Here is a 12,760-nt window from a genome sequence, read left to right on the forward strand (position 1 = left end):
GAGCGCTATTCCTTACACATTTATTTTATGGTAAATCAGGATGCGTAAGTTGATAAATATTGTGCTCAAAATTCAACAGTGAAGCAAAATATTGTCCAAGATATCTGACAGTCACAATATCATCATGATATTTATCAAAGGATCTGCCGGTGTGCATACGAGGAGGTTTAATGCTAATATGGAGTTTACCAGATCATACAATCAATATATAGGACATTCTTGTCACCGTCACCAAACTAAAATTAATATAATCATGAGGAATCCATTGGTATTAATTATTTTTATTATTGTTTTAAATATTTTCATTATTCATATATTTTGATTATTAATTACGTCTTACATAAGATACGCTTAGAACAATCTTAATTTACAAATTAATTTATTACTACTGTTCTGTTGTACATGCATATTAATGCATGTACAATAGAACAGTATTAAAACGAGCAGGGTGTATTTTCCAATAGCTGTATTGCTTCCACGTTACTGTGATTTGACAACATCATTTCATGTTTTAAAGCAAAATCTTGGATTATTTCGTGTACCCATTTGATTTCGAGGTCATCGTGCAGCTCTTCGTTGATTACGTAGCTATAACTATAGGTAATTAGTAGAACTTTGTTTTGGTTACGTTGGATTCTTAGTTGGTTTGATGTTTTAGTGCAACCCCATATTTGCACACCATAGGTCCAAATTGGCTTTGTGATTGAGTGATAAACCATCTCTTTGATTTCTTTGATTATTGTTCAATTTGAAATTATCTTCCGCCTAACCAGTACATTTGCTAGACTTTGAATCTAATCTGCTCTGCTTTTTGTCTCACATGATGTTTCCAGTTTAACCTATCATCAAGACATATTCCGCTGATTCTGCTTGAGGAATGACAGAGATCTTGGACAAGTGATATAATTAGGTTTTTGTCATTTCGCCGCACTGTTAAATTAACATGGACAGATACGGAGTTATTGAGCTGTATTGTCCGGTCTCTAGTCTATTTGTAGATCTTGTCGATCGCTACCTGTACTTTTTCTACAGCATTAGATGAAGATACATCTTTTGCCGTGATAACTGTGTCGTCGGCAAATGTTCCACGTACTGTTTCTTTCGTTGTTGGGATATCAGCAGTAAAAAGCAAATATAGGAGTCGTCCCAAGACATTATCCTGTGGAACTTCAGCCGAAATAGGTTTATGTGTTGAAAATTATTCATATGATAAATGTTATGATATAATATAACAATTTTTTAAGTGTATTTGACTCAATTTCACAAACTTACTGAATAACCTAGTATTTATCAGCTCTCTCATCTATTTTTAACAATCTCATTCAACCCTTGTTATGCCACAGCGACACATAAAGAATTTCTATCGATGAATCCCGTACATGTCCCTGCGAATGACTTATATATTGTTGAATAAGATATGTCAACGTAGGGCCCCGCCTGACACATTTGATAATGTTATCAGTTGGTTCCTAATATCGTGTCCGATTTCTGTGAATGCGCCTGTGTATTGTCGCCACATTAATTCCATCAGTTACGTCGGGGGTGTAGGGGATGCGAGTTACGCGCATGATCGGCAAACACATAAATGATCCGAAAGATGGTCCCAAGGCCAGTAAGGATTCACAGCCTGTACATTATTTCATCAAATATTAGTAAAACCTGTTATTCCGTTAGAATAGTTTAAAGTTGTATATTAATTTGATATTTAAGATGGTTGCCTTATTATACTTTCCAAAAATATTAACTATTACTAACTATTATTATTTATTATTAGCCTTATCCTCATAATAATACAAATATGAATAGGTCAAACGGCTTCAAGTTTTCCAAAATAAGCTCCTCAGGAGAATATTAAACGCTCCATGGTTTGTCAGAAATAATCAAATTCATAGGGAAACTGACACTCCAGAAATCAAGCACTTCATATCTCAATCATTCCACAAACAACAACTCAGCTCAAGTTCTTCTGAAAACGCGCTTGTTCGCGAGCTGGTCGACATGCTGGGAGCTTAGCACCGCGTCACCGCTAAGCTCTCCCCCTATTCCAGGCTGAAACGACCTCATCCGTCGCTACAGTCATAACTTTTGCCCCCATACAACAGTACCCAGTTGTGTGTTAACTCAGGTTCGCGAATCAATAGAATCGCCGGGCCCTCGTGCCCAATAACGGCTGCCCGATCAGCGGGTGCCATATCCCAAATTTAATGCAGTAGCAGTAGTGATCCACAGGGGTCAACTGTGAGGCGGTTTCGGTTTAGTGTACTGGTAAGCCCAGAGGCAGTCCCACATAACCCGGTCCAACTTGTCACTCCACGGCAAGTCTCCGCGACAAGGTATGCGTCATGCATTCCACCGCCTGGTTTTTAGGCCAGAACAAAAAAAAAACAAATATGAATACAACAGATTCACAACAATTCATACAAATCTCCTAGGAGTAAAAGTGAACCAAATACTTTAATTTTAAGCCAATCTAGATGGATATATAATTCCTTGTGATGTGTAATATATGCTAACTTTTCCCATAGCTTGATTCATCTCTTAACTCCCATCTGAGCCTGTTACACAGTCTAAACTGATCAAGAGTATGACCATTCAAGTCCTTATATAAAATCTAATTATATATCCTGTGCTTTCCTGTGAAGCAATATGTGAGATATTCATTAAGCACTTTGGTGTTGATTTAAATGTTTTCAAAAACCAGTTCATGGTCAATGTTAATGTCGTTAATTAAAGACATAATATGAGATGATCGCTCAAAAATAAAGGATAAATCAAAAGGATAAATTCACAAGCTCAGATTATTGATGATTGATTGATTGAGACAACAGTGTTTGAAGAGTAGAAGAATAATAAGATGCCATTATCATTGATACACCTCAGGACATAATTTCGAACAGTAAATCAAAATTTGGAATGGACAAAGTCTCAATTTCTCATTATTAGTGTATATTATTGTGATAGTGAAAATGATGTATGTCTACAAACCATCTAAAAATATTTAAGAAACATGCATCTATGAAACTGAGAAAAGCTACGCTTAATAAAATGAATTAATATTGAATAGAATAAAAAGAGCTTGTGTATGAAAATTAATATTCTGTATGACTGTATACTATAGAGTATAAACATACCAATCTTAGTTGGTCCATACTCAACCTAATTGAGAAATATAACTAATAATAGGGAAGATTTCTTGCAAATTGCTATCAGAGTTACATTCTTTAATTATTTTTTTTTAAATTTCGTGAATATATTTATTTACTTATGCACAATGTCAGATGTTGATTTTTCTATTTATTTAATAACCTAAATTCGTAAGATTTATAAAAATGTTTGTACAAACGTCGTTTAAATTTGTGACATCAAAACGTCGCAATGTTGCCGCATCAACTCGGAGTTTTAGTTCAGTTTATCTTTCACATACAACAAAATTCTAATATAAATAAAATAATTGAACAAAAATGTTATCAAATATAATTTATTTTAACATTATAGTACATCTAAAAACTACAGTTAATTATACAGCCACAATAGTTTATATGTTAGAGTTACAATCTCTTATGACAATTACTTTCAAGAATTTTACATAGGTGTGACAACCAGATGACTCTGACAGGCTCATTCGACTACGTGTTCGAACTAATGTGACAGCATTATGTTTCATTTTAAGTAGAATAAAACGAGAAGGAAATTATTGTCTGGTTCTAAAACGATTTTGTAAATTGCGACAGGAAAGACCTTAAACATCTTGTTGACGTACGTACAAAAAACTTTAAATGGACTATATGTACTACTGACTACTTCTACTGACCTGTTATCAGTTTAAACACCAAATAAATTATCTTTATGCATTGCTCTCTAATATTTATGTTTTATTTTCATAAACGTTACGTCGCAAATAGTTTCCAAAAGTAGTCATCATACTTGCTCAGATTTATTATATTGTTCAAACCCATCAACATTAAATGAGAAGAAGCGTTACTAAACATTTACATTATTTGGTAAAGTATGATACTCATATCTTCTTAGTATCTCTCTAAGGTTTTAATAAAACTATTACACAGCTAGACTGTTTTGCCTTATTTGCTTTTGTCATAAGGAATTCCTTATTCTTTTAGTAACAATAAATATTAATAAAAACTAGTAAATAGTCAAGGTAATCATGTCTTCTGAGATGATCTTTAAATTGACCACTCGCCAGTCGGTTTAATTCCAAAGAAAATCATCTATATAGCATATTCAGTGATTTTAAAATTAACGTGTGTAAATATGAAACTAATTTTAGACTTACTCAAATACAAAGAATGCAACTAGAAAGTTTGTAAAAAGTAGTGGTTGAGATATTGCTTGGGCTATATATATATATATATATATATATATATATATATATATATATATAATCTAACGTTTTAATATTCCTGTACTATGTATATTTAACGATATTTTATTTGCAAAATAAATTATTCCATACGAATGAAAAGGCAATGTTCGGACAAGACCACGTCTTTCACCAAACTTTCAATAAAGCTATAAAGCTACTTTGACGTTCGTCCCGCAATATAAAAGACAACCCTCGTTTTACCTTAAAAGTTTCACCGTACTCAATTTAAACGTATATATTCGGACATCTTTAATACAGAAACTGTTGAAATGTAGGTATATATGTACGAGTAAATAAACAATGTTTTTAAACTGCTTCGATATGTCCAACCATCATGGACAAGCCTCCAAATTTAGGTGCAGGTGACTCCGTAGGCTTTTCCGTACTTTATTTTTGCCTATCCGTGGTAGTAGAAGCACCCCGAAATGTGACGTCTGCTACCATATACTTTCGCATACACATCACAGACGCACCAAGCCGCAAAAGCAAAAAATCCTCGGGCTACCTGGAGAACGCACAGCATCCCTTTCGTTTTTCCGCCATGATTTCTTCGCGATATTTCGGAACGCCGTAAATGGAAACGTCTCAACTCGCAAACGCTGGCTTGTCGATAGTGTGACGTTTGTTTACAGTGCCGCTATTTACCATGGGACCGTCACATCTTACGTGAAGCCTCTGATATAAACAGGTAAGTTTTATTGTTTCAATGTACCTGTTAATTATTCAAAATTCTCCATGAACACTGTCATTTATTTATTTTGAAATGTCAATTAACGATGGCAGTGACATGAGTCTGCATAAAGAATACTGTTGCAATTATTGTTAATACAATTAGATGTTTTTTTCTTCCAATAAAAAACTTGTTTTCGTTTATTATACATATAATTATGTTGTCGATTGTTTAAACAATAACAAAATCGTTACACAACGTATATCAACTGACTTGTTATAAATAAAATATCTATTAAACATTATTAGAACATTAATTAATCAATATTAATAGTTAACTGAAATTAATGAAATACTTCCTTCGGCAGCTCAAGTGCTATCTTAAATTCTTTAATATATTTTGGTTAAATAATTGTTGATGAATATGTATTATAATGTGAGTAACTAATTAATTTATGTAATCATTTATATCCCTTTTAAAAAAGTGACATTATGTTTTGGTTTTATTTATCACTGACAGTTTAGACATTGATATATTAGTCATAATTTTGACCGCTTACAAAAGGTACTAATTATTTATAGGTAATTATAAATATAGTTCTCATTTTTACATTTCAATATTTATATTGAGCGTTTGTATTCAGCTAAATCTTGTAAATCTGGAAATACAGATAACTTTGTCATTAACAATTCACTATCCACAAATAACCAGAATATGAAAACTACTGTAAAGCAATAGACGTAATCTGTGGTCATTTCAATTAAAAATAAAATTTATGTTTACCATTTTTATTTAATTGAGTTTCCTCAAAACTTTTTTAATAATAATCCTGAATACGGCTAGAAATTTGAATTGATAAACATAATCTATGTCAGCTATAAGGATTAATATTAAATATATTAACAGCCCTTATAATCTTCCACTCTGTTATACAATAGGCATGAATAGTAACCAAGAATTTCTAAAATTATGCATTTATTTAGTAATTTTTATCATATTTAATAAAACAACGAAATATGTGATATCCCTGTAAATAATTTCAAATGACACCTTGCTTCGACAATCTTAATGAGGCTTCGACAATCTTAACTCAGTAAGTTTATAAATAACTAAACGAAGAAAAACTAACCATGAAATAATTATTCAACAAGACAAATGGCCCTAACAATCCAAGAGTTACTGATGCCTATACATCCACTGGATTTTCTTTAATAAAAAATGAAATATATATTAAACGTTATTAGGAAATTATTTAATCAATGAATGAATAGTCAACTAAATGAAAAAAATGAAATACTTCACTTGTACTTCAACCTTCATTTATAAGAATTAATATATTACATCACTTTTAATATTTTCACATTATGTTTTGGTTCATTTATCACTGACAGTTGACTGACACAAATAATTTACCATAATTGGAGTTAGCCAGCTTCTTAAATGATAGAAGCAGAAAACTTACCACTATTGTATGCTATTCATATATTAAAAATGTGTTCATACGATATAATAAGTTTATCCTTATCCTCATCAGAACCTCTAAAAACATTGTTTTCTTTAGGTATGTTCATTCATTCCTCAACAAGAAGGTGCTTGTCTGAGAGTACATATAAAAATCTGATGTTTATGATAGTTATTTACGCTTTCAATAATTAATGAACTAGGCTAGGCTGGATTAGTTCTAACATATCAATTGAAAAGTTTTCGGCCTACCATAGTAAAACAATTTTGTTTTTGGCAAAATTAGTTTATATTATTTAATATAATTCCCTTCAAGGGTGATACACTGATTACAGCGTTGAAAGGGAGGTACAAAAAAAATAGAATAAAAATAGATTTTACTAATCTACTAACTAAAACCTTAGTTTTTTTACATTACTTTTTTTTTAATTAGAACTCCAACTCCAATATTTTGTATATAATATGAATATCATAATTTATAGAACCATGATTGCCACTTACTTATTATTACTTACTCTAGTCATACTGGTTACTATACATATTTAAACATCACTTTTATATTATTTGATTTATACATAATTTTTGTGGTATCTATATTAACTGACACTAGATGATAAAATAGTATTAAATAATATATTCGGACTGTGACTTAATTTTAAGGGATTTATTAAGGATCTCATCGGATCTGAAGTCCCTTAACGAACCAAAATGATATCAAGGTTTGGCATTAGATTTAAATCATATTACAGGTGATCTAAAAAGGCATAAACAATATATATTTTTATTCCTTCGAGTTTCTAGCCATTAAAAGACAATTTTCCGGTGAAAGTTAATTGTAGCAAAGAAGGATCCGGTGAATAGTTAGTGTGTTAATTATTAATTAATAATTCCCTTCAAGGATGATACACTGATTACAGCGACACTCCAACTTTTCGATACCATTTTTGTTGTACAGTTTGTCCTTTGCTTAAAAATAGGCCTCATTCGACGAACATTTCTTCCCAGCGAGCATTCTTTTGAGATCTGAGAACAGGAAATAGTCGCTGGAAGTCAGATCTTGAGAATACGGTGGATGAGGAAGCAATTCGAAGCCCAATTTATGGACTTTTGTCATGGTTTTCACTGACTTGTGACACGGTACACTTTCTTTATTTTAAATGCGACCGTTTCTCGGCGATTTCGTCCTTGAAACGGTCCAATAACGTTTTGTAATAGTCGCTGTTGATGGTCCTTCCTTTTTTAAGATAGCTAATGAAAACTATTCCATGCGCATCCCAAAATACAGACGCAACAACCTTGCTAGCGGACTGTTGCGTTTTCCCATGCTTTAGAGAGGGTTCATCGTGTACAGTCCACTCGGATAACTGTCGATTGGACTTCGGAGTGAAATGATGGAGCCATGTTTCATCCGTTGTCACATATCGATGCAAAAACTCGGGTTTATTATGCTTGATCATCGTTAAACACTGCTCCGAATCATCAACTCGTTATTTTTGGTCAAAAGTGAGCTCGCGCAGCACCCACTTTACACAGAGCTTTCTCATACCCAAATATATTCGTGAATGATATGATGTACACGTTCAGTTGATATCTTTAGAGTGTCTGCTATTTCGTTCAATTTCAATTTACGGTCATTCAAAATCATTTTGTGGATTTTTTAAATGTTTTCATCGGTAATAACCATTTTTGGGCGTCCGCAGCGTTCACCGTATTCGGTGCTCCTTTCACCACGTCTAAACTTATCTAAACTTATCTAAGCATACCAATCCTTGAAGGTTGATTTTCCTGGGGCAGTGTCCGGAAACTCGGTATCAAGCCAAGTTTTTGCTTCAACTGCATTTTTTCCCTTCAAAAAGCAGTATTTTATCAACACGCGAAATTCCTTTTTATACGTTTTTTTTTCACAATAACAAAAGCTGCTTCACTCAAAATGCTATAGTTCATAAACTAATGATCCGACAGCTGTCAAATTTATACACGCATCTTTTGGGGGTTAGGGCTAACTAAAAAATATATGGATTTCATTCTAGCAGCGCCATCTATGTGTCAGGCCGGGGAATTGTCCTGTTATTCTGTTTATATAACCTAACATCTATCTGTATATTATATTTTATGCTTTAAATGTATGACTAAACATTATTTTGTACAGCATACTTTAAACATACAACATACATTTAAACATATTTTGGCCAGTTCTAATTACGAATGCTGTAACATCAAAAAGCACATGCTATCGAAAGTGAATTAAGACCTAAAACAAATCCGATAGAATACTGTATTTAGTTAAAAACCAATAATACCAATGCTATTTTTTTGAAACAGCATCGCAAATGAATATCAATATCGAAATTAAATGAGCACTCATGAATATTCAATTGATCGGGGTTATAGGTTTTGATTCTGCGTTTTACATCGATTCCTATCGTTCATAAATCACTAATAACCCCCATTAAATATTCATTATACTAATTGATTATCGTATAAATATTCAGTGGATAATAAATAACCACGGCAGATGAAAAAACATTTTGGGGATTGTTTAAATCACTAGGAAATGAGTTCTCCATCTTGAACAAACAGCGCCTCCATAAGGTTACCTCGTAAAAATATTTGACGAGGCCCTGATGGCTCTCTTCACCTGGGTAGGATCCATAAAACTTCATTGATACCGGTCGGTTAAGTAAATGTTTGATGGGGTTCGGTTGAATGTATTACTCTATAGAAGGGTTATTGTTTAATATCAAGGATTTCAAAATTTATTAACATATAAAATATTTTATATAGTCTGACTGTTATACAGAACAAAACAAAAATATGAAATGAAATATGAAGGTGTCTAAGGAAATGACAACAGAAATATACGAGGTATGGATAGGTAATAGGTTATAATTGTTAAAATTAAACTTTGACCATCATCTTTACCTTCATTGAGCTGTCACCCAAATTTCAGAAGACTATGTTAGCTCACTGGAATCTCAGCATTTCTTTGGTAGCATTACATCCTGACCTGTGATGTTTGTGTCGGAAATCCAGGTAGAGGTATTTTCTAGAGGGTGGCTGTCTCTTACTAGTAATAATTTATGATTAGAAATCTTTAGGCTGCTTCAATGCACTCTTTGTGACCTTCCAGCTTCAGCTGCGATACTTTTGTCCAAACTTCACTCAACTACGCCAAGGAAGAGTAACTGTGGAACGATTGCCAATCCAACGACAACGTGTTCTTTTCTTGATAACAAATTTGATTTCGGCTAATTTAGTGAATTCAAAACAGAATAGTCTTATGATATTTTCGGAATACTACCAATTGCGCTGGTTATATAATGCGAAAGGTTTTATAAACTACTGGTGTTTATATTAGTTCATATTAGTAATATTATAATACATTGGATGTCCTAATACTCACTTCATGACCGTAGCCCCAGAGTAAATATAGAGAGTAAATGGAGAATACACATATCATTGAGATAAATAAATATGAAATAATAACAAAAGAACCAATAACGAATAAAGTTTCCTGAAGATTTAGAAGAGAGATAAGCAGAATAAGTTAAGGAAATACACAGAATCATTACAGAGGAGTATAGGTAAAAAGATTTATATGAGCTCCTAAATGAACAAATAGAAACAAACAATAGGGAAAATGAATATCAGGTTCCCGAGAAGACATTGAAGTAAGGAGAAAGAGCCTAATAATATTTGAATAGCTACTTTCTAAAATTAAGTGATATGGGAAGAGAACAAAGAATTTCTTAAAAAGAATAGAAAAACCAAATAAAATAACAAATGACAATGATAAAGAAGATATGGGTAAGTAAACAGGAGAAATACAAATCAGAAAATACGAAAACCAATCAATAATTGCTCATAAGTGATTGATCATAAAGAGAGAGGAGTGAAAAATGCAAATAAACTACAGTGGGTGAAAGGAAGGTACCAAAAAATAGAATAAAAATAGAAAAAAAAATAGATTTCACTAATCTACAAACTAAAACCTTAGTTTTTTACATTACTTTTTTTTAAATTTAGAACTCCAACTCCAATATTTTGTATATAATATGAATATCATAATTTATAGAACCATGATTGCCACTTACTTATTATTACTTACTCTAGTCATACTGGTTACTATACATATTTAGACATCACTTTTATATTATTTGATTTATACATAATTTTTGTGGTATCTATATTAACTGACACTAGATGATAAAATAGTATTAAATTATATATTGAGCCTGTGACTTAATTTTAAGGGATTTATTAAGGATCTCATTGGATCTGAAGTCTCTTACCGAACCAAAATAATATCAAGGTTTTATCATTAGATTTAAATCATATTACAGGTGATCTAAAAAAGCATAAACAATATATATTTTTATTCCTTCGAGTTTCTAGCCATTAAAAGACAATTCTCCGGTGAAAGTTATTTGTAGCAAAGAAGGATCCGGTGAATAGTTAGTGTGTTTCGGGCCAAACTTTTAAAGCATCGAGTCTTAATACCAGCGGAAACTTGACAACATTTTTTTAATATTATGGTATTTGGCTACAGCTTGGTAGAACCACAATATTATTTGTTGGAGCCGCACAACCTAGAACATTTTTTAACAAGACAGGTAATGACTAATCTAGCCTCAGATCTTACACTTTCATTGAATATATCTGTCAACTATGCATTCCTTCTTGCATCTTAAACATATAGTAAAGAGAAATTATACAAGCTCACAATATTTGTCAAGGATGATCAAAGGTGATTGAAAACTACAGAGTGTTGGTGGAGAAGAAACTTCTCTAGGTGCTGGTTATAGAAGGATGATAGTACAGACAATCAAAAATTAAATCAATAAATATTACAATATCGGGAGAAAATGTTTTTTTATATAACCGTGATTCAGTAGAAATCATGTTTACTCATCTCCAAAATGTATTTGTATAGTTAGTAAAAACCCCGAACTGTTAATAACCATGATTATATTTATTTTTTTATTATTATTTTTTTATATTATTAATCGCCTTTTCTCATTTTTATATAAAAAATATCGCAGAATGAAACCTTACGTTTATTTTAAAAACATCTTATATACCACATATAAATTGAAGTTTTTTACGTTACCAGCTAGAAGCTTTAAGCGTTTTTTTAAAGATATTCCATGTCTTCGTAATTCAGAGGCCTCCATTGGCTTGTCTATTAAAATACCTAATACAGCATCTCACCTTTGACCTTTCTACGAAAAAGAACGTCGGTTTCTCCACTACAAGTTAGAAAAACGTGACCTTCCACGAGACATGCTAATAATATTAATCGATTTTCGCTAATGTTGCAAAACTTAAACAATCTGCCTTACAACAGTATTGATTTCATATGTTTAAGAACAATATTGACAGCAAGTGGCACTAAATAAAACTGTGTAAGAAATCTATGTAATTATATAACAAGTGTTTTACTACAACATTCAACTCAAATTTATTATTTTTTTATTAATTACATCTTACGTTAGATATTACAAATTAATTTACTACTACTGCTCCTAGAGCTAGGCCAGTACTGGATTAATATATCAATATGTATTTCCCAAATTAAAATAAAACTAATCTACTTAGACTAAATTTGAGAATACACTTATACACTAAACAAGTCTCTACTTCAAGTTTGTCACACCCAACTAGGTCAAACGGCTTCAGCTTTTCCAAAATAAGCTCCTCAGGAGAATATTAAACGCTCCATGGTTTATTAGAAATAATCAAATTCATAGGGAAACTGACACTCCAGAAATCAAGCACTTCATATCTAAATCATTCCACAAACAACAACTCAGCTCAAGTTCTTCTGAAAACGCGCTTGTTCGCGAGCTGGTCGACATGCTGGGAGCTTAGTACCGCGCCACCGCTAAGCTCCCTCCCTCCTTTTCCAGGCTAAAACGACCTAATCCATCGCTACAGTCATAACTTTTGCCCCCATACAACAGTATCCGATTTTGTGTTAACCCAGGTTCGCGAATCAATAAAATCGCCGGGTCCTCGTGCCCAATAACGGCTGCCCGAACAGCGGGTGTCATATCCCCAAATTTAATGCAATAGCAATAGCGATCCATAGGGGTCAACTGTGAGGCGGTTTCGGTTTAGTGTATTGGTAAGCCCAGAGGCAGTCCCACATAGCCCGGTCCAACTTATCACTCCAGGGCAAGTCTCCGCGACCAGGTATGCGTCATGCATTCCACCGCCTGGTTTTAGGCCAGAACAAAAAAAAACAC

At 32.6% G+C, this 12,760-nt stretch overlaps 1 protein-coding gene across 3 annotated transcripts in view; it reads left to right on the forward strand.

Annotated features, from left to right (window-relative positions):
• Positions 1–4,837: 4,837 nt before the first annotated feature.
• The window catches only part of Syt12 (Synaptotagmin 12), a 37,113-nt gene continuing 29,190 nt past the window's right edge, over positions 4,838–12,760 (forward strand). For 2 of the 3 annotated variants that reach the window (XR_013007615.1, XR_013007616.1), the window contains exon 1: positions 4,839–5,069. The gene's annotated coding sequence lies outside the window, so the exon portion shown is untranslated. Of the gene's footprint in view, positions 5,070–12,760 lie in introns of all 3 variants that reach the window. The other variant, XM_076417069.1, reaches the window with a different exon arrangement.

The sequence above is a fragment of the Rhynchophorus ferrugineus genome, unplaced genomic scaffold, assembly GCF_030347505.1.
Source record: "Rhynchophorus ferrugineus isolate W39M unplaced genomic scaffold, kcgeb_rfMv2 rfM11, whole genome shotgun sequence".
Lineage (NCBI taxonomy): Eukaryota > Metazoa > Arthropoda > Insecta > Coleoptera > Curculionidae > Rhynchophorus > Rhynchophorus ferrugineus.